We start from the raw sequence: 24,641 nt of genomic DNA, 5'->3' as shown, positions 1-24,641 counted from the left end.
TTTAGAAGAAACTACAGTTTTCTATAGCTCTAAATTAGAAAGTTTATTTTAGATTCTGTAGTCTTTATAGTCACAATGTTCCATTGACTAGTTCCACAGGACACAATTCTCTTCCCCTTTGGTATGAGTCTTCAAGCCTTATATAGGGCTTTGAGGGGAGCAGAAAACTTCAAATAATTTGGTAATATGGGACATCAACAACCATCAACATCCCACCTCCATTTCCATGTGTATTAATTTTAGTGCAGAAAATGCTGCCAAAGAGTAGGAATTGTAATTATAGGAGCATGACTATTCCCCTATTTGTTTCTGAAAATTGTTATAAATATATGGACTCTCTCCACAGAAATCAAACACTTGTTTGTGACATAGATAACATTTTACATGCAGGGGTACTTTTACTTCACGTTGCCCAATTGTGGACCTTTACACCTCTATCCAGTAGATTGAGAAAAGCAGAAATCTTGAGACAGACCTTACCTAAATACCCATCCACTTAAAAGACTAAGGATATAATGGGATTATAACTCAGCGTGAAATAGGGCTTTAGCAATGCTTCCCAGGTGGCCCTGGTGGTAAAGAACCCGCTTGCCAATGCAGGAGACACAGGTTCTATCCATGGGTCAGGAAGATCCCCTGGAGGAGGGCACAGCAATCCACTCAGTATTCTTGCCTGGAGAATCCCATGGACAGAGGAGCCTGATGGGCTACAGTCCATGGGATTGCAAAGAGTCAGACATGACTGAGGCAACAACAACACACACACACACACACACACACACACACACAAGAAACAGATGGTATAACCAGACCGAACGATTGAAGACAGTTTGTCAAAGGGCCTATTTAAGATGCACAGCAGATTTGGCTTGGAAAAGGAGAGCCTGGGGACCTGGGAAGCCTTCCCCAAAGCTATCCCGATGGGACAAGGCAGGCAGGAGGTTGCCTGTACATATAGGGTAGCTTTATGGACAGAACCACTTCAAAGAACATGTGGCCTTCAGTAAAGGTACAGCCAAACCACAGTGAGCTAAGAAGAGGGACCTGGAGAACAAATGTCTTCATCAATCCATTCTCCTCCTTCCCTCTGGATCTTTTATTACTGTGTCTGATGGACCAAATCCAACCAGAAACAGAAGGAAAGGGAGCCTGTCAGTGCTATCAGCACGTCAGGGCAACTTGTGAGAGGAAAAGGATGGAAAGAGGACCTGGAGAACAAAACTGGAAATCGCAGTGCATGATGTCTTCCAAAGTATGTTCCAAAGTATACTAGTTCCATAAAATGAGCCACAGGGACAAAGGTCCAAGATCAAATCAGTTTGGGAAATGCCATATAGTCAGCCTACATGTCCAAATTACCATGTGCAAGGAAGGCACTGACAGAACAGTAAAAATATAAAAGGAAGCCTCAGGCTTCATGGAAATTAGAGTTTATTGAAAAATAAATGAACAAATTAAAAAAATGGCAGTATAACATCATGTTAAGTAGTGACCGGTGCTATCTTAAATAGGGATTTAATGGAGGATGATTTCCTATTGAGGAAATTATGACTGTTTCAGATTTTCAAATTTTGTTTCAAATAGAGTTCAAATACTGTTTATTGCTGAAATCTTATAAATCTAGTCTCCTTATACTTGAACATAAAACTGAACTTGCATACTTTCAAAACTTTGTGCATTTTCCACATTTTCTTTTTTGTCTATCCTATAGTATTCTCTATGGTTTCTTACTTTTCCTCAAAAGTGATCATCTTTATATCTTCAGTGTCTGGCCCTATATTGTGCCTGGTGGGTTTTTTTAAAGAGATGACTTTCAAATTAGATCAGATTTTATAATGATAATAATGATTACTATTATTGTATGGTAGTAATGATTATAGCAACAAAACTCCTTACATATCTAACTATAATGCGTGTTTTCTTTGTGTCATTTATTGTTTGAAGGTCTTAGTGGGTTATCCCATTAGTCTTCACAACAATCCAATGGCATGAACATTCTTATTATCCTTACTCTGCAGATTAGAAAACTGAGGCATTAAGAGCTCCAGTAACTTGCTCACCAGCACACAAGCAGAAGTGTTAGAGCCAGGATATCTAGCCCCAGAGCCTGGACATTTAATTGTTTTCACTATATTAGCTTAAATAATGCGCTGTGCTGTACTTAGCTGCTCAGCCACGTCCCACTTTCTGCAACCCCATGGACTGTAGCCCGCCAGGCTCCTCTGTCCACGGGGATTCTCCAGGCAAGAATACTGGAGTGGGTTGCCATGCCTTCTCCAGGGGATCTTCCCAACCCAGAGATTGAACCCTGGCTATCCTGAATTCTAGGCAGATTCTTTACCATCTGAGGCATCTAATTAATCATATCTAACTAGATAACAGTTTTTGATATATGAGTGTCAAGCTTAGAAAATTTTGTATTATAAAAATACAATATCCACACTCAGTATGTTAGAAAAATGGGGGGAGATATATCTAAGCAAGAGAAATAAACAAGCAGTTGAAATTGAAAGGAGAAGGAGGACATGTAGATAAAGTAAATATTTTTGCTGTCCATAAGAAAAGGAAGGTAGGTATGTTATATTCAATAGGATTTAGAGGCAATTTTGGGATGTAACACTGGAGCATTTTAAGTAAAGGCAATGCTATGTTTTTTATATCTTATGCTATGACATTTACAGAAAAATAAAAATTTTAGTGGCATACTAGTATTTTTACATAAAATAAATACAAAAGCCTAGTTAAGACATAAAAATTCCATGTACCACCAGAGATGAGGGAGGCATATTTAATTCATGTGCTTTCAAATATGAGCACCATGGGGACATTTTTATCTGAGAATATTTTTACTCTATGATGCATAAGTTTATAAATACTCTATGGTGGCTATGTCAGCCAATTTTTAAAATAATTATTCGACCTTAAAATTCCAACAATTTTTTTCACTTAATTATGCCGTTAAATTTAAAAGGTTTGTGTAGAATTTTTAAAACTTCAATAATTCTTAGAAGAGTATAGGTAGTTAGCATTTACCAGTTTAAATATATTTACCATTGACTATTTTTGAAAAAGTAATAGAAAGAATGTAATAAAATACCAGAAGATAATTGAAATTCTGTGGTATCACATAGATACCTCAAGGCAGTATGCTACTTAAGTGGCTCTATATAAAGCATTTCTGTGGAGTTCAATATAGTTTTTTGTTGGTAACTTTGTTGATAGTAATGATAAAGATTTTTTCTTTAACCTTAGAAAACCTGGTTGCCGTGTGAAGCACAGAGAAAGAATTACTAATGTTATCTATATAATTAGTTTAACCAGAATAAGTTAATATTCATATCCTCTTTTTTTTTTTTTTGCTAAGGCTAGGTTTATATAACAAAGACAGTGTGTGCTCAAATATTTTCAGGTATATAATATTTAATGCAAATAGAAAGTCATGAAAATAGACTACATAGCTATGGAGATGAAATATCATGGCGCTGACAGAGTGGTTGATAGTTTTCATGTTACTATAACCAACAATGTGAAGGCATAATTACTTGGTAACTGACTATACAAAAATGAAATGTATATTTCATTTGTTCATTTTATTTGTTAGAAATAGTTCTACAGATATTCTTCCCATGCTTGGTCTATATTATAGTTGTATTGATCTGAAAACCCACTCACTGCTCAAAGGAAATATATATCTGACTTAGTTGTATATACTTGAAATTCACTAGGTGAAAAATTCAGTTGGTTTATTTTTCTTCCTTGGTTCTTTTCTCATCACAACAAAAATTTGGAGCGACGAACCAAAAGGTGTAGAACGACAGACAAGCTACAGCTCAGTTCAGCTCAAGCAGACAGACCTTTTATTAGTCAAACCTTCTCAAAGAAGTCCTCATCCTTCCTATCGATTGCTCTTTGCTTCCCCCTTTTATCCTTCCAGTCTCCTCCTTTGTACTATGCCCAGTGCAAAGTAGGGCTTGTACCTATCACTAGTCAATGAAAGGAAATGCAAATGGGCATACGCTCAAAGCCGACTGACAATTTCAAGTTATATAACAGCAGGCTGTGTTGTTTATGTCTTTCCATATGTCTTCCCATAATTCAGTCTGTTATAATTAAATGTAGAATATTCATGAGTCTTTAATGGGCTCCTAACTTCCTAACTGTGCAATACTTTGGCTACCTGATTTGAAGAGCCGACTCACTGGAAAAGACCCTGATGCTGGAAAAGATTGAAGGCAGGAGGAGAAGGGGATGACAGAGGATGAGATGGTTGGATGGCATCACTGACTCGATGGACACAAGTTTGAGCAAGCTCCAGGAGTTGGTGATGGACAGGGAAGCCTGGAGTGCTGCAGTCCATGGAGTTGCAAAAGGTTGGACATGACTGGGCAACTGAACAACAGCAAGAAAAGCAATTGGACAATTCAAACTCAATTGCCTGTTTTCCTAACAGTAATTATTTACTTGTGAGTTATCTAGTGATAGAACCTTCCTTATCTTTATAAAATATTTCAGTTTTTCATATGGATAATGATATTCTTATTTGACGACTAGTAACACCTTCCTTGTATCTCTCTTAAAGGTAGACTGCTTCATACACAAGGCATGTCATAATGGATAGTTCTGGAGCCAAGTTGGGCTTGTGATTCATGGGCTTATGAATACTGTCTCTGCCATTTCTTAGCAATCTGGCCTTATACAAATTACTTAATGTCTCTGCGATTCTGTGTCCTCATCTGAAATTAATTTACTTATGCTTATTTAGTTTTACTCATACATAACCTGGTGTAATGGCATAAATGTAAAGCTACAATTGTGCTTTTTCTTGAGCTCTTTGGCCTACCAGTGAATTGATAGTGTTCTTTGAAATGATACTATAGAACTGGTTAATGGATAACATACTATTTTTAAGACAGCTTGTTTCCTACTATTTTTAAAGATAAAGACTTTTGTTTGGAAGCACACTCTAGTCTTAGATTTAGAAGTGGGTCTTTATGGATTAACAACAATCTCTAATTCAGTAGAAAAATTCTGTTAACAAATTAACAAAAATAAATTTAAATAGTTAATGTTACATAGAAATATTAATACTCATATGATGTACCTGGTTATTCTAGTTCTATCCTTAAGTGGAGACAAAACCTCTTCCATCTTTCATATGATAGCATTTAATAACATAGTCAAGAGTTAGGACTTTTCTTTGTCAACCCATCTTACAATCATATCTGTCCCACTTCTGACACAAATGCAATGCCTTCAAGATTTACTTAATCCTTGGAGTTATTCTCTGAGCACACTTAATTCATCAATTCTTAAACTATGAAACTGGATTTAAGGATATTACATGTTCTGTTTGCTATACCATATATTTAATGAATTTCAAGTGTATAATCAGTAGAATGATACTGATATGTGGTTCTCCAAGGAATAAAGAGAATCACATTTTAGAAAATGTCCATCTCTTCAATAAATAAATAGGAAGAGAAAAAAACTTAAGAAGCTGTAAGTTCAAGTAAAGGGAAGCATTTCTGCTTTAACCAGAAGACTAAGAGAACATTAGAAAAATGATAGACTTGTTGCGTGCAGTGGTGTGTGTGACTGGCAGAGCTCAGAACAACTGCCTGCACGCTAACTGCAAGGAGTGCTCTGACTTGCATGCTGAAGAGGCCGGTGCAGTACTTGACACTGACTCAGAACGGAGAAGCGGTACTTTTGAGAAGATTTCTTCACTCCTGGAAGTGTGCACTTTTCAGGGATGTTAGTAGGCGCACGGTGCAATTCCTAAAGCATGAGTGGCATGGATGACAGAAGCTGTTGCACTAAAGTGGAGAGCCTGACCTTTCATACTTGGTGGTGACAGTACCATTGGCAGCAGCAATATTAACAGGCCAGTGGTGGCTCAGACAGTAAAGAATCTGCCTGCAGTGCCAGAGACCTGGGTTCGATCCCTGGCTTGGGAGGATCCCCTGGAGGAGGGCATGGCAACCCACTCCAGTATCCTTGCCTGGAGAATTCCAAGGACAGAGGAACCTAGCAGGCTATGGGGTCATATAGTCCATGAGGTAACAAAAGAGTCAGATGTGACTAACACATTTGTTTTTTTTTTTTTTTTTCACTTTGCAAAAGCTTGTAATTTTAATCAGGTTTCATTCGTTTCTCTTCTTTTTTTTTTTTTTTTTTGGTTTGTTAGTTTGTATTTCTATTACCTTGGGGAAATGACCTAAGAAAATATTGCTGTCATTGTTCAGTTACTCAGTCATGTCCAACTCCTTGAGAGACCCCATTGACTATAGCGTGCCAGGCTTCCCTGTCCTTCACTAGCTCCAGGAGCTTGCTCAAACTCATCTGCATTTTGGTGATGCCATCCAACCATCTCGGCTTCTGTTGTCCCCTCCTCCTCCTGCCTTAAATCTTTCCCAACATCAGGGGCTTTTCCAGTGAGTCGGCTCTTAGATCAGGTTGCCAAGTTATTGGAGCTTCAGCTTCAGCATCAGTCCTTCCAATGAATATTCAGGGTTGATTTCCTTTAGGATTGACTAGTTTGATTTCCTTGCAGTCCAAGGGACTCTCAATGGTCTTCTCCAACACCATAGTTTGAAAACATCAGTTCTTCAGTGTTCAACCTTCTTTCTGATCCAACTCACACATCCATACATGACTACTGGAAAAGCCATAGTTTTGACTCTATGGACCTTTGTCAGCAAACTAGTGTCTCTGGTTTTTAATACACTGTCTAGATTTGTCATAACTTTTCTTCCAAGGAGCAAGCGTCTTTTAATTTCATGACTGCAATCACCACCCACAGTGATTTTTGAGCCCAAAAAAATAAAAGCTGTCACTGTTTCCATTGGGCCCCCATCTATTTGACATGAAGTGATGGGACCAGATGCCATGATCTTTGTTTTTTTGAATCTTCGGTTTTAAGCCAGCTTTTTTCACTCTTCTCTTTCACTGTCATCAAGAGTCTCTTTAATTCTGCTTTACTTTCTGCCATTAGGGTGGTGTCATTTGCATATCTGAGGTTATTGATATTTCTCCCAGCAATCTTGATTCCAGCTTTGTGCATCCAGCCTGGCATTTCACATGATATACTCTACATAGAAGTTAAATAAATAGGGTGACAATATACAGCCTTGACGTACTCCTTTCCCAATTTGGAACCAGTCCATTGTTCCATATCCAGTTCTAATGGTTGCTTCTTGAGCTGCATGTAGGTTTCTCAGGAGGCAGGTAACGTGGTCTATTATTCTCGTATCTTTGAGAATTTTCCCACAGTTTGTAGTGATCCACGTGATCAAAGGCTTTAGTATAGTCAATGAAGCAGAAGTATATGTTTTTCTGGAATTGTCTTGCTTTTTCTATGATCCAACAGATGTTGGCAATTTGATCTGTGGTTCCTCTGCCTTTTCTAAATCCAGCTTCTACATTTGGAAATTCTCAGTTCATGCGTTATTGAAGCCTAGCTTGGAGGATTTTGAGCATTACCTTTCTGGCATGTGAAATGATAAAATATTGGTACAGTTACTACCAGAGAATATTTTGCCTATTATTTCTTCTAGGAGTTTTAGGGTATTATATCTATGTTTAAGACTTTAAGCCTTTTTTTTTTTTTCATTTATTTTTATTAGTTGGAGGCTAATTACTTTACAGTATTGTAGTGGTTTTTGTCATACATCGATATGAATTGATGGATCTACATGTATTCCCCATCCTGCCCCCTCCCACCCCCCTCTCCACCCAATTCCTCTGGGTCTTCCCAGTGCACCAGCCCCGAGCACTTGTCTCATGCATCCAGCCTGGGCTGGTGATCTGTTTCACCCTTGATAATATACATGTTTCGATGCTCTTCTCTCAAAACATCCCACCCTCGCCTTCTCCCACAGAGTTCAAAAATCTGTTCTGTACACCTGTGTCTCTTTTTCTGTTTTGCATATAGGGTTATCGTTACCATCTTTCTAAATTCTATATATATGCGTTAGTATGCTGTATTGCTCTTTATCTTTCTGACTTACTTCACTCTGTATAATGGGCTCCAGTTTCATCCATATCATTAGAACTGATTCAAATGAATTCTTTTTAATGGCTGAGTAATATTCCATGGTGTATATGTACCATAGCTTCCTTATCCATTCGTCTGCTAATGGGCATCTAGGTTAATTCCATGTCCTGGCTATTATAAACAGTGCTGCGATGAACATGTGTCTCTTTCAGATCTGGTTTCCTTGGTGTGTATGCCCAGAAGTGGGATTGCTGGGTCATATGACAGTTCTAAGCCATTTTGAGTTTCATTTTGTGTATTGTGTGAGAGTGTGTCTAACTTCATTGATTTACATATGGCTGTCCAACTTTTCCAGGACCATTCGCTGAATAAATTGTCTTTTCCTCATTTCATATTCTTGCCTCCTTTGTCAAAGATTGATCATAGATGTGTGGGTTTATCTGGACTCTATTCTCTTCCATTGATCCGTGTGTCTGTTCTTGTGCCAATACCATGCTGTTTTGATTACTATAACTTATAATATTGTCTGACATTTGGGAGGGTTATGCCTCCTATTTGTTCTTTTTCCTCAGGATTGCTTTGACAATTTGAATGTTTTATGGTTCTGTGTAAATTTAGGATTATTTGTTCTAGTTCTGTGAAAAATGTCCTGGGTAATTTGGTAGGCATTACATTTAATCTGCAGATTGCTTTGGATAGTATTGCCATGTTAACAGTATTGATTCTTCCAGTTTAAGAGCATGGAATATCTTTCCATTTCTTTGAATTCTCTTCACTTTTTTTAATTAATATTTTACAGTTTTCATCATATAAGTAATTTTCTTGGTGAGGTTTATTCCTAAGTATTTTACTTTTTTAAATAACTGCAATTAAAAAAAATTATTTTGCAGTCACTTTCTGATACTGTTTGTGTAAAGAAATGCAATTGCTATCTGTACATTAATCTTGTATCCTGCTTCCTTGCTGAATTCATTTATGGGGCTAGTTTAAATTGAAATATGCTCTAAGTATAAAATACATACCAAATTTCTAAGACTTTATACAAAAAAAGTAATGTTATGAAAATCAATTTTCCTTGTTACTTTTTAGTGTATACCATTGAAAATCTAATACTATAATGCATTATATAATTTATATACACACATGTATCTATATATACATGTAGATATGTAAGTATATTTTGAGGGCAGCACAGTGGAAGCTTTAACAACTTTTGAAAAGTAGACATTTTAAAAGCAATATATACTGATCTAACCTAGGAGTCAAGAAAAAACTCTCACATTTTTCAACTATTTGAAAATTATGAAACACTCTTCTAAGATAATTCCTACATCACTGAGAAAATTGCAATTAAAATAACATTTTCTGAAAAGTACTAAAGCACACATCTAGAGACTTCTCTGGTGGCCCAGTGGCTAAGACTCTGCATTCCCAGTGCAGGGAACCCAGGTTTGATCCCTGGTCAGAGAGCTAGATCCCACATGCTGAAGCTAAGGCCTGGCACAGACACACACACACACACACACACACACACATACACACACAAACACACACTATCTAAAAACAATGAATTATAGTAAAGCTGTACTGAAAGGAAACATTATGGCTTTAAATTCTTTTATTTGAGGTGGATACTGAAAATGTATGACTGTTTGATTTAAGAAATTAGAAAACCAGATGAGCCAAATATTTCTACCCATTCAAATAAAAGGGAAGAAGATAATAACTTAAACTTATAAATCACATTATAGTTTTAGTGGGCAATGATTCTATTCTACTTCCTGGAATGCTGATATAATAGCTCAACCATTTTGGACCATGAGGACAAAATGTCACATCCTAAGGCTGGATAAACCATTAGCTGGAAGGTTCTGTGTGCTGAATTCCTTGTGGAGTCATGCCTTACTGCACTTCATTCTCATGAATAAAAATTCAGTTTTATCCTATTTATGCCACACTTATTTTAGACTTTCTATCACAGAGTTATATTATTTTTTCAATTATGTATGAATATATGTGTGTGTTTGTGGGTAGATAGGTAAAATATACTCATCAGAATTCCATAGTGATGAGGTGAGTTTTCCTTTTGAATATTCATATTTTGCTTCAGTAATGAATATTAGTTCATTTATTAGAATCCAAAGTTGAAGGTTGATACTAAATTATAAAAATTTTGCAAAACATCTCAAAATATGGGGCTTTCCAATTTCTTTAAAACCTGTGAACTGTCCATTAGCTATGATTTCAATGTCAAAGACCTAAGAGCAGTTGCATAACAAGATAGAATAAAATAATGAAACTGTGAGGGTATTTTCGATGTTTATTAAAATTCTCACTTACCAATGAACTCAATCCTTTTAAAATCTTCTAAATAATCTAAAATACCATAGTGCTATTTTAATACCTTGCTTTCTTAAAGCAGTCTGACAGATGAGGTCTCTATTGAAACTATATGCTGAAACTTAGTGTTAAAATAGGGGATATATTATTTTTCTTAAGGAAAGCCACTGAATACCACATCAGTATTAGCAGAATATCTAGAATTCAAAAGCTTTGCTATATTGAACAATTAATGGATGTTTATAAAATTTCATGTTTGGAGAAAGTTTGCTTTTTCTGAATAGTAAAATTTATGACCAAATATATTCAGCACTATTACAAACCTGCTTGAAAATTCCTGCACAAAACTGACATTCAACCATGTTCTAACAGTTCAGATACTGGCAGGGTCTACAAAGATGCCAATGAAAAATATATATAGTGCATAATTTTCATTTCTTTGCTGTCAGGGTAACATGTGTGGTTCATATGCTTTAGTGAAGTCTAGCAGTACAAATGTGTCAAAAAATCATAAAAATTTGTCTTCTATGACTAACATACAGGATTTAGGACCCTAGTATTTGAATATTTATCTCTAAGGAGGGAAAAAAGAGTTTATTCTTGGACAAATATATATATATATACACACACACACATATACACACACACGCATATAGATAGATAGATAGATACACCTAATGTTTAACACATTTTCCCTACAGTGTTTAGTGAAACAATTTTAGCTGAAGTAGCCTTATTCCTTGTGTAGCTTCCCACCCCACATCCCATGTAATAGCCTAAAATTTAATGGGAGACTCCATGTGCAGGGATTTCAAAATTGGTATTGGGAGGGGGAAAAGTGTATTAATTAAACCTCCAACTGTCAAAAGGAAATTATCTTCTACTAAATTTGCCTTATAACTTTACTGGGATGTTTTCCATAGGAAATAGATAAAATGAATTACTGTATTAGTCCAGATTATTTTATTGCAGGTAACAGAAACCATTTCCAATTTAGCTTAAGTGAAAATTTAGTAACTCTGATAAAATGGAAGCTGAAAATGGAGGCTTGCATCAGCTAGAATTATACTGAAGCTCTGTTAATTTCTCCATGTCACTCTTCTGCTTTCTTCTTGCTTCTACTGGACTTCACAGTTCAGGCTCATATTCTCCATGTGATATGTGCATGCTAAGTTGCTTCAGTTGTGTCCAACTCTTTGAGACTCTATGGACTGAAGCTTGCCAGGCTTCTCTGTCCATGGGATTCTCCAGGCAGGAGCCCTGAAATGGGTTACCGTGCCCTTCTCCAGGGGATCTTCTGAACCCAAGGGTCAAACCTGCATCTCTTATGTCTCCTGCATTGGCAGGCAGGTTCTTTACCACTAGCACAATCCGGGAAGCCCTCTCCCAAGTAGGAAATGGCTATGACTATAAAATACCGTCATGCTCAGAAATTTAATAGAAAGAGTTTGTAACAAGAAAAGATAAGGTCTCATTTGTTTTCTGAATTATGAAGTCATCCACAATCATAATTTGGGGTGTGTTAGACTTTGGACACCTCATGCAAAGAGTTGACTCATTGGAAAAGACCCTGATGCTGGGAGGGATTGGGGGCAGGAGGAGAAGGGGACGACAGAGGATGAGATGGCTGAATGGCATCACCGACTCAATGGACATGAGTTTGAGTAAACTCCGAGAGTTGGTGATGGACAGGGAGGCCTGTCACGTTGCGATTCACGGGGTCACAAAGAGTCGGACATGACTGAGCAACTAAACTGAACTGAACTGAACTGAGAGTGTGATACCTCAGCAATTAGACCTCTCTATAAAATTGGCAGCAATGACACTGACAACCTGAAGTCACAGCTTCAGTTCAGTTCAGTTCAGTCGCTCAGTCATGTCCAACTCTTCGTGACCCCATGAATCACAGCATGCCAGGCCTCCCTGTCCATCACCAACTCCAGGAGTTTACTCAAACTCATGCCCATCAAGTCAGCGATGCCATCCAGCCATCTCATCCTCTGTCATCCCCTTCTCCTCCTGCCCTCAATCCCTCCCAGCATCAGGGTCTTATCCAATGAGTCAACTCTTCGCAACAGGTGGCCAAAGTACTGGAGTTTCAGCTTCAGCATCAGTCCTTCCAATGAACACCCAGGACTGATCTCCTTTAGGATGGACTGGTTGGATCTCCTTGCAGTCCAAGGGACTCTCAAGAGTCTTCTCCAACACCACAGTTCAAAAGCATCAATTTTTCGGCGCTCAGCTTTCTTCACAGTCCAACTCTCACATCCATACATAACCACTAGAAAAACCATAGCCTTGACTAGATGGACCTTTGTTGGCAATATAATGTCTCTGCTTTTTAACATGCTATCTAGGTTGGTCATAACTTTCCTTCCAAGGAGTAAGTGTCTTTTAATTTTATGGCTGCAACCAGACCACAGTTCCCTCAAGAATGATTGACATACTTTTTTTTTTTTTTTCAATCTTGTAACTGAGTCCCCCTTGTTCTCAAGGACTTCTGCTGAGGTTCAGACCTCCCACCAAATTCCCATATCTTCTAACTGTATTATTAAATTTATGTTGGTAAAAAAGTACTATATACACTACAAACATAAAATTAAATATTACTGTTACCTACTTCTACTGCTTGTCAACAATGCTAACCTACATAATCATCATATTAAAGTATCAGTGTTGTTGTTCAGTTGCTAAGTGATGTCCAACTCTTAATGACCCCATAGAGTGCAGCATGCCAGCTCCTCAATCCTTCACTATCTCCTGGAGTTTGCTCCAATTCATGTCCATTGAGTTGGTGATGCTATTTAACCTTCTCATCCTCTTCTCCTTTTGCCTTCAGTCTTTCCGAGCATCAGGGTCTTTTTCAAGGACTTGGCTCTTCGCATCGTGTGGCCAAAGTATTGGAGCTTCAGTCCTTCCAATGAATACTCAGGATTAATTTGCTTCAAGATTGACTGGTTTGATCTCCTTGCTTTCCAAAAGACTCTCAAGAGTCTTCTCTAGCACCACAATTCAAATGCATCAATTTTTCGGCCCTCAACCTTATTTATGATGCAACTAGAAAAACCATAGCTTTAACTATATGGACCATAGTCTGCATAGTGACGTCTCTGCTTGCTTTTTTTTTTCTTTTTTAAATGTCTCTGCTTTTTAATATGCTGTCTGGGTTGTTATAGCTTTCCTTTCAAGAAGCAAGTGTCTTTTAATTTCATGACTGCAGTCACCATCCACAGTGATGTTGGAGTCCAGTGAAATAAAATCTGTCACTACTTCCACTTTTTCCCCTTCTGTTTGCCATGAAGTGATGGGACCGGATGCCATGATCTTTTTTTTTTTTTTTAATGGGTTAAGACTGTTCTTTTGTTCCTATTATTTGGTAAATTATCCTCATTCTTGCATCTCTCCTCCACTCTTTCTTTTTTGCTTTTACCTCTTCCAAATTTTGTCAAACCAACTATAGGTTGTTCTTTTTTGATATAGGTATTTTCCTTCAAGCTCAGTGTGAAGCATACTTCTATAAAATAAATACTATTTCACATCCCTGCTTTTTATATCTTTAGTATAGAATTAAGATATGTTTATCTATAACAATATATGTCACTCATAGTTAACATTAAAACACATTTAAATATGTGAGAACTATTTTAATTTCTGTATTTTAAAAAATATGAATTCATATATTTTTTAAATAACTGAAAAAATCCAATAGGCTGTTTAAAGTTCTTTCAGTTTTTGTAATTGTAAGAGTGAATTTTGCATTATTGAATTAGTTCCTATGTTGGGCTAAACATGGGAATATTTAAAACTGTTATGATAACAGGTGTTTGAAATTTTTAAAGCAATACATAGGATAGGTATGGAGTGTACAAGAAAACAGATTTGATAAGAGAGGTGGCAAGAATGAATAAATACTAATTCTGTATTCAATTATCCCATTAGACTTGTGTTTCCAAAAGTGAGTTACCTTGAGACTCTGTCAGAGTATAAGTTAAAGGTCACAAGATCAAAATTATTTTCATACTACTACTAAGATGTCATTTCCCTTCATCACTTCCTTCTCTGATGGGTCTCTAATGCAGTATTCCAGAGACTACATGATATATGATGATATCATTGCTCTCATGACATAGAACATGTGCTTATGTTCTCATGTTTTCTAAAATTTTCTAACATGGTAAATTTAAGGTATAAACATGTGCATTTTCAGAGAGTAGCTAGCTCAGTTTCTCTTGAAGCTTGTTTTTTGATGTTACTAGCTGTTTACACTTATACCTCTTCTAATCTCTGTATCCTCTTGTCACTCAAAAAATCATAATTTTGAAATCTTGAAGTTTTCCTTTCATTCATATGTAAAACATGGTAAATAAGTACATTTTGCTATTTAGCTTTGCATAATATAAAAATAACTTTTTCCTAAAAGTTTACTGAATTTTTAAGTTATCTACAACACTTATTTTGGAAACTTAAAGGATTTTATTTTAAAGAAAATATTGCAATACATTCATTTTCTTTTTAAAAATGGATTATTTACATAGCAAAAGGGAGGTGGAAGATTCGCTTTATCAACATTTAGCTGCACCGACAACCTCTAAAGATGCTGAAAGAGATGAAACTTAAATGCCAGAGAATTATCTGACTCACAAGAGAGGGAAAATGATTCAAAAGAAATAGGGAAAACTCTAAATAGGAAATAAAAGTATGATAAAAGGTGTGCATTTGGGGGGATTGTAGATGTCAGTACTTTACCTTATTGTGTCTTATGCAACAGAACGTGTTTGAATACTGTCACAGTGTCACACAGATGTACTATTGAGACCAATCATTCATAATTTAAAGAAAAATATACTATTTTAAATATGGATATGATAAGCTCTTGTTACATATTTTTATTAGAAATGAACCACAAAGGTTTATTATTATCTACTGAATTGTATTTATTGGGGCAAATTAATACAACAGCTAAAAATCTAAAACAAGCCTTGAACAGTTGACATTATTGAATGTTTACTGGATGAACAGTCGGTAAAAGAAATCACAGCAGTGCCATTTTCCAATGATTCAGTAACTCACTGAATTAAAGATTTATCAGAAAACCCATGAAGAATGTTTATCAGCAGTATCTCACTTGGAGAATAGTACCTACAAATGAATAAATCTCTAGTTGTGGCTGGACTCTGAGAGTCCAGCCACATCTAGAGATTTATTGTAATTTAGAAAATCTAGAGATTTATGATTTTTATGTAAATGTCTAATGAGCATAAAAGGTAAATAGTTGAAGTATTGAGTAACCTTTATGAATCTTATGATTTATCCTGTCAACTGTGTTGATACTGGTACTGACAGTAGGATAACAGGGAAAACTAGTGGTAATTCAGTGTAAATCAAGGCAGTAGGAACAACTACACTAAAATTGATTTCTTCATCATTGGATGCTCACAGATGGAAAAGTGCCTGTGTTCCTTACCAATGGCCCCAATTAAGCACTAAAAATAATTTTGTTACATCTCAGCCTTTGAGTACAGATCTTTTATATCGCATTTGTGAAAATGGAAAGTAGACAAAGCACTTCGCTGCATACAAAGTTCAATAGGTGTTTTGAAAAAAAGCCCTTGTGTGTGGTATGGGTGTTGTAGTAGATACCTTTTTTATGAGACACCATTTTTATTTAAAAGAATGGTTGATAGAGGAACTGGGCACACACATGAAAGAATGGGTGTCCTACTTCTCAGGGAAAAGACAGATGGAAAAGGTCAACTTGTTCAAAGCCACTTACATTTGCTGTCAGAGAGGACCAGATTTAATTTATAAAAATTTCTTCTTTCAGGGGTCTTAAAACTAATGTTATAACTAATTAGAATATTAGCAAATGAACAGTTGTTATGTGGACATTTTTTAAATGTCCATGATGCATGAACATATGCTCCTATTCAGCTATTTTGGATTCTCTATAAACAAGAAATATATTCTTCTGGATTAAAAATATTATACCAGAATGCTTTTAATAAACTCAGAATGGTCTGTGATTAATCACTTTGTTCACTCTTCACACATGCAGGATTTATTTCCATTTCTGAATACAAAGAAAAAAAAGACTTTTCTCTGATTAAAGGAGTAAGAAAGGAAAAAGAGAAAAACAGGAGGAGAGGATGAGTGGTGAGTTAAAGGACAGATTGAGTGTATGTATTTTAATCTGGCAGTTGTCTTGTGTAATTTTTTTTGCCAAAAGACTGCTAATTTCATACAAAAATTTAAATATTGTAGCAGTCACCCAACTTAAACATTTGGCAAATAGTTATCCTATTTTAAAAATGGAAAATATTTCTCAAGTGCTTCTGTTTTCAAAATACTGTCTCACGCTATTCTTTATGTTTGCTTGATCATTCTTTTGGAGAAAATTCTCTAAATTATGGATGCTGTATATATGCAGTTCCCTCTATCACATCTATTCAAAACGACCTTGGTTACTCAGTTAACTAAAAGTCAGAGGGCCATTTGTTTTTCCATTTTCTCCCCTTTCTTCTTCTTCTTCCTCTTTTTTTTTTTTTTTTTTTGATGGAGTATCTCTACATCTTTTAAAATACATTCAAAGTATACTGAAAAGAAACATTACGTTATTAGATTCCTGGGGTATATTTTTAACAGGAAAACTTGAGAACAAAATTTTAAGTATTTTTTTATTTGCTTCAATTTAAACGAAAACGAACCAAATTCCACTTTTCACAGGAACATAGAAGCTCTCACTTTAAGATGTGAATCACTCCAAGGGAAAATTTACTAGATTCACAAGGCTTCAGGCACCATATTCTCAATTCTATGAGTGCCTTTTTTTATTTTGTCTGTCCTCATGCCAATATCAGATGGATTTTTTTTTTAATAAAAAATGAAGCTAGAATGTTATTGAAGTTATAGAATCTGCTCTATTCCACTTGACCATGTTGCTGTCAAACTAACATAGTTTCTAAAATCCCTAACCAAAAATTCTAATATCTGTTCATAGAGGTAACATGGACTAGCATGTGTGTTTGACATTTTCTGTTTAAACGAAGGGACATGTCTTCTAGTTTAGGAGTAAGGAAAATACTTACGTAAAATATTACCAAAAGTTGGATTTGTTATAACTTTAGATGTTAGGAAGAAGAGGTGATATAATAGGTTAGCTACAGTATATAAAAAAGCAGTTAGGTATTTTGCCATTCTGAATATTATGCCTTTAACAAAATTCCACTCATCACTAAAATATACTATCCTTGACCAATTAACTCATTTATTAAGAGCACTAAATTAAGGCAATATGTTCACAGACTGTGCTAATAATCTCAATTAGCCATCTCACCAACACTATTCAAAAGAATGGATTAGCTGAAATTTATCACCACGCTAGGACAGCTCGTCGTAAATATCAACTGACCATAAATCTTTGAAAGAAAAATGACTGTATTATAATCTAATGTAGTCAGAAGTAGTTTTACTGTAAAGCAAGTGATGCTTATTTCAGCTTCAAGGACCCTCATTCTCATTTACCCTTTCAAGGCCATTGGAGAAAGCCTGTAACACTGTCACTTGGTCATGCTGTTTTGTAAAATTAGGTAGAACCTTTTCATTGTAATCAGTTAAGACTGTTGTCTTCTTTCACCCTGTCTCTCCATGAGAGTTGGCATTTAAGAATGAATATTTGGGATATTTTGCTAGGGAAATATTAGATGTAGATGCATTTATTTTTGGTTTATGGACTTAAGTGGTTTGCAATGCCTTGTGTGCCTAGTTAAGCCATTATTAATTATTCCAAATATCATGATCCAAAGGCATAGGGACCAGAGGTCATATGGACAAATTCTAGGCACCCAGTATCAAAAATATGTGGGTAGAAGAGAAAAAAAAATGTCTCACATGCATGTAGGGAAAATGTAGTCTCTAGAAAAATCCAAGAGGATCCCCTGGAGGAGGGCATGTAACACACTCCAGTGTTCTTGCCTGGAGAATTCCATGGACAGGAGAGCCTGATAGGCTATACAGTCCATGGGGTCACAAAGAGTCAGACACAACTGAAGTGACTTACCGCAGCACGCACAGAAAATTATTATAGATTGTACTACTCATATGCAAAATAATGTTGATAAAGTTCCTCTACAATGTGACGGTAATCCTAAAATTCATATTCCATTACTAATTAGCTGTCAAACTGAAATAAACTTTACTGGCCTAATAATAACAACAATAATAAAGTGATATATCAAACATTTCAAGGGAAAGTAGTAAACTATTCCTCTATATTTCTGAAAAACATTATAAATTGTTTTCCTATGAAGAAACAGTGTACAGCCAAATGATTTTTTAAAAGGCTTACAGAGATATGTCCGGAACTTAATAAGAATAATTATGTTTTTCTTTGAATCCTTCCTCGATTTTCAAAGCCAGATGTAGTGGGTAAATCCTTCTTATGTTTCTCTCTCTCTGACTTCCTTTCCTGTTTCATCTTTATGTTTTCCTCCTCTGCTACATTGCACTGAAGGACTTTTCTGGTTCCTTTGGTACCTTTAAGGATTCATGTGATTACATTGAACCTATGTGAAACTAGGACCATCTCTCCATTTTATGGTCAGATGATTAGTAATCTTAATTATATATATATATATATGCAAAGTGCCTTCTCAACAGTACCTAACTTAGTGTTTGAATAACCAAGAAATGAAAGTATTGGGGGGGGGGTGTCTTTAGAATTTTGCCTGCCATAGTACTGATTTAGTCCAAATTTCTGATTTTAAAATAGGGAAATTTAGGATAAGGAGTTTTATCCAAGTACTTAACTCACAGCTTTCTTGCTGTATTAAAGGATAGAGGAGACTACATTTCTTCTATTAGGATTGTCAGATTACCTGCATAGGAAAGAATAGATGGAAGCTTATCCAATTTTCATAATAAGTTGTATTATAATTATGTTTCCCTCTAATCAATAACTTGAAATATTCCTACTCCAAGGCTTAATAAAGAATTCAAACTATCTGCTATACTGCTTCTTCCAAAAATTTTACACAGTACTACTGAAACCTGAAGGATGGACTAAGTATTGAGTTTTTTCCTCTGTAGTGCTCAGCGTTTTTTTTTTTTTTTTTTTTTTAAAGAGCACCATAATAAATAGTTTAGACTTTGGGAACATATGGTCTCTGTCACAACCATTCACCTATGCCACTGTATAATGAAAAGAGGGATAGACCGTAGGTAAATGAGTGGATGCGAATATATTCCAATAAAATTTTGTTTACATATTTGGTCCATGGTGAGAAATGGAAACTGCTTAGTTTGCAAACTCCTGGTGTGAAGACTTGAGTCCTGTATCTCTGTGCTGAATTCTTGTGATCATCCACTTTATTTCCCATCTGCCATTCAGAGAGTGTGCCACTCATGTGCAGTGTACCTTTTATGCTATGCCCTTGACATCGATGTTTGATTTTAAAAATATATAGATAGGCATGTTTTACAAATTGTTGTCCCTTATTAAAAACTCTTCTTGGAGTCAGTACACAACATTATGCTGTTCAATGGACTTTTAGAAATTATTCACATTACAAATCCCCTTCAAAACTGTGTCAGTAGTGTTTGGGATGTCCCCTCCCCACTTTATGCTGAATAGTATGCTTCATTTTATCAGAAAATTAAAATTTTGCATCCCATCACTTCCCATTTTGACTTGGCTTATAGGAAATATGGGTTTATAATAAATACTCACTTCTATCCTTATATATGTAAGCTTTAGGGCACATTTATTTTACCTTAATTTTTTAAACTTTTGGACTTACAGTATGTATGATTTTAGTTGCAGTCTTCCTAAAATCCTTGCACATGAATATATAACAGTGGACTTGGGATTAAAATTCTGGTTTATTATTAGTCTTCCTCAAATATAAATATTTGCGCTCACATTTTATTAACATCAATTCATTTTGTGCATTCCCTATATACATTGTCTATTGATGGAATTGGTCATTTATGTGTTTAAATTTCCACACAGAGTAAAGTCTGTGTCAGTGTAGTTCTCTCTTTTTTGATATTGATTTATGTTTATCAAGATTTCTTAAACTTGGATCTGTTGACACGCTTTGAACCAGAAGTCTGTGTTGAGAGAGGCTGTCTCCTGCATTGTAGTCTGTTTACCAGCATCTCTGGCCTCTGCCCGCTAGATGCCAGTAGCACTCCTGCCAAGTTGTCACAACAAAACAGCTCCAGGCGTTCAGAAGGTCCTCTGGGAATACGCGTGTTAGGGCAGGGGGCACTGCTGGAGAACCATCATCTATTCAGAAATTGTACAAATTCTGAATTAACAAATTGATGAATTTTCATGATGTGAGCACACCAGTATAATGAGCAAATTGATCAAAAAATAAAATACCACCAGCCTCCCACAAAGCACCCTCTTGCTTTCTCCCTACCTAAGTAAATACCTTTATGATTTTTAAGACCACAGATTGGCTTTCTTCTCTTGAACTGTGTATAAATGCAATAACACAGAATGTCCTTTGTGGTTTTCAGTCAATATTACTCTTATGAGATTCATTCATATGGCACATAGCAATAGTTTTTATGTTATTGCCAAATGCTGTAATTTACTTGTACTTTTTACTGACAAAGGACACTGGTTTTCATGGCTGTATTTGTGGAAATGTTTTAATTTAACTTTTGGGTCACTTTTTCAGATTGGTTTTTAAGGAATTTGTCCACTTTCCGTTATTTTCCAAGTGTATTGGCATAATTTCATTCACAATATCATCTCGCTCAAGCTCTATTTGTTGTAGAATCTATCTCTTTTACTTTATTGCTGGTATTGATAAATTGTGCTATCATCCTTTCTTGATCACTTGTGGCAAGGGTTATCACCTTATTACTCTTTAAAAATCAACTTCTATTTTTTGAAACCCTCTAGTATGTATTTATTATCTGTATTATTCATTTCTTCTCTGGTCTTAACTATGTCCTTTTATATGAGTTTATTTTGCTCATCTTCTCCAAATTTCATGTGGCTTTTTGTCTTTCTTATATAACACACATGACTTTTAGCCTTTTTCAAACGTTTTTATATTACAGAGTTTAAGGATTATAGATTTCTACTTAAGACTAGCTTTAGTTGTATCCTATAACTTTGTTATCTAATATTTTATTATAATTTAGTTCAGAGTACTTTACATTTGTTGATTTATTCTCTAACCATATGGTCATTCAATATGTTTCCAAACATAGGGGAATATACTCTTTTGGTTAATTGTGATCACTTTAATTTCCCTGCAGTGAAAGGCATAGCTGATCAATTTCCTTTTCATAACTTCTTTATCTTATTGGAATTTTTTATCTTTTTTTTTTATCAATTATTGAGTGAAGAATTCTGCCACTTTCTACCACTGGACTGATTTATTAACCTTTAGTTCTGACACTTTTTGTTTTCTAGAATTATTAGCTCTGTTCTTCAGTGCATATGCAGTTGTATATACCTAGTGAATTAATATGTTAATCATTGCAAAATTACTCTTTAAACCTAGTGATAGTCCTTTTCAGTATTCTTCTTCTGACATTAATATGTCAGCAACCATTTCTCTTGGCTTGTGTATCTTTTTCTTTTTTCTTGACAGCTTTATTTTAATGTGCTTTTGTCCTATTTAGCAGTGATCTCTTTAAATAGCATGCAATCAGAATCGCTATTTTAATTGTTTTAAAATTTTTGTTTTTTAACTGGAATATTTCGCCTAAAATGTAATTGCTTATGTTTCAGAGCTCAAACCCATGTCTCTTATGCTTTATGCACTGGCAGGAGGATTCTTTGCCTCTAGCATCATCTGAGAAGCCCAAATTACTTGATCCTATGTCTATAATCTTACTATAGGCATATCTCATTTTATTGACTGCACTTTAATGCACTTTGCAGACACTGTTGTTGTTCAGTTGCTAAGTCTTTGTGAAATATTACATTTTATAATATTTGCAGATATTACAATTTTGCAGATGGAAGGTTTGTGGCAACCCCACATTGAGAAAACATCTTAGTGTCATTTTCATAACATTGGCTCACTTCATGTTTTTGCATCACATTTTGGTAGTTCTCACAAAATGTTAAACTTTTCATTATTATTGTATTTGCTGTGGTGACCTGCAGTCAGTGATTTTTGATGTAGCTATTGTAATTGTTTTGAAAATGCTTGAACTGTGGTGATATATGATAGCAAACTTAATTGATAAGTGTTGTATGTGTTTTGACTGCTCCATCAACCCACCGTTCCCATCTCTCTACCTTTCTTTGGGTCTTATTGCCTGAGACAAAACAATATTGAAATTAGGCCAGTTAATAACCCTACAAAGACCTCAAGTGAAAGGAAGAGTTGCACATATCTCATTTTAAATCAAAAGCTAAAAATGATTAAGCTTAATGAGAAAGGTGTGTTAAAAGCTAAAACAGGGCAAAAGCTAGATCTCTTCACCAAACAGTTAGCCAAAGTGGTGAATGCAAAGGAAAAGTTCTTGAAGGAAGTTAAAAGTCCTATTAGAGTGAACACATGGATCATAAAAAATTGAAACAGCCTAATTATTGATATGGAGAAAGTTGCAGTGATCAGAAGAGAAGGTCAAACCAGCCACAATTCCTTAAGCCTAAGCCTAATCTAGGGGAGCACCCTAACTCTCTTCAGTTTTACAAAGGTTGCAAGAGATGAGGAAGCTGCAGAAAAAATGTTTGAAGACAGCAGAGGTCAGTTCATGAGATAGAAGGAGAGAAGCTTTCTCCATATAAGTTCAAGGTAAAGTAGCAAATGCTGAGGTAGGACCTGCCATGTTATTCAGAAGATCTAGCTGATATAATTAATGAAGGTGGTTGTACTCAACAACAGGTTTCCTAAGTAGAGGAAATGGCCTTCTATTGGAAGAATATACCATCTAGGAATTTCATAGCTGGAAAGAAGTCTTTTCTTGGCTTCAGATCTTCAAAGGACTGACCTGACTCTTGTTAGGAGTTAATGTAGTTGATGACCATAAGTTGAAGCCAATTTACAACTATGTTCATTTGCCATTATGAAAATTCTAGGAGTCTTAAGAATAATGCTTAATCTACTTTACTTGTGCTTTCAGTATGGTAAACAAAGCCTGGATCGCAGTAAATCTGTTTATAACATGGTTAACTAAATATTTTAAGCCCAATGTTGAGATCTAAATCTCACAAAAAATAAATTCTTTTCAAAGTATTATTTCACACTGACAATATACCCAGTCACCCAAGAGCTCTAACAGACTTGTACAGCAAAATTCACCTTGTTTTCATACCTGTTAGCATAACATCTATTCTGCAGCCCATGGATCAAGGAGTAATTTTGACTTCCAAGTCATTATTTAAGAAACGCATTTCATAAGGCTACAGTTACCATAGATAGTGATTCCTATGATGGACCTGAAAAAAGTAAATTTAAGACCTTCTAGAAAGGATTCATCATTTTAGGTGCCATCAAGAATATTCATTATTCACGGGAAGAGGTCAAAATATTAACATTAACAGGGACTAAAAAGAAGTTGATTGCAACCTTCATGGATGACTTTGAGGGGTTCAAGACTTGGATGGAGGAAGTAACTGCAAATATGGGGGAATAGCAAAATAGAATTAAAAGTGAAACTTGAAGGTGGGACTGAATTGCTGCAATCTTTAAAGATAAAACTTTAACTTGAAAATACAGCTTTATTTTTAAAATCTTTAAAGATAAAACTTTAACAGATAGGGAGTTGTTTCTTACAGATGAGAAAAGAAAGTAGTTTCTTGAGATGGAACCTACTCCTGGCCAAAAATGCTTTGAAGATTTTTGAAATATCAACAAAGGGTTTAAAATATTACCTAAACTTCCTTAATAAAGCAGTAATAGGATTTGAGAGGATTGATTACAATTTTGAAACAAGTTCCACTGTAGGTAAAATGCTATCCAACAGCATCGCATGCTACAGAGAAATAGTTCATGAAGGTAAAACAGGAATGTCCCAGATGGCCGAGTATGAAGACCGTAAGCTTACCTCTTCTCATGAAAACAACAAAATTACAAATATTTACAAAGAAATTATTGATGTGAAAGACCAGAGCAATAGCAAAAAGACCTTTTACAACTAAAGATGTAAAGAAGTAACCAGAAGATAGGAAATAGGGGTGACCCACAAATAAGAGAAACAGGAAGATAATTACTAGAGGTTCTCCCCAAGGAACAAGTGGTTGGAGTCCCGCACTGGGCTTCCTAGCCTGAGAATCCTGCCCAGAGAAGATGAGCCCCAAGAATCACTGGCTCTGAAGGAGGCCAAT

This window comes from Cervus elaphus, chromosome 9 (genome assembly GCF_910594005.1).
Source record: "Cervus elaphus chromosome 9, mCerEla1.1, whole genome shotgun sequence".
NCBI lineage: Eukaryota > Metazoa > Chordata > Mammalia > Artiodactyla > Cervidae > Cervus > Cervus elaphus.
The sequence above is the reverse complement of the archived record's forward strand: the minus strand, read 5'-3'. Positions refer to the sequence as shown.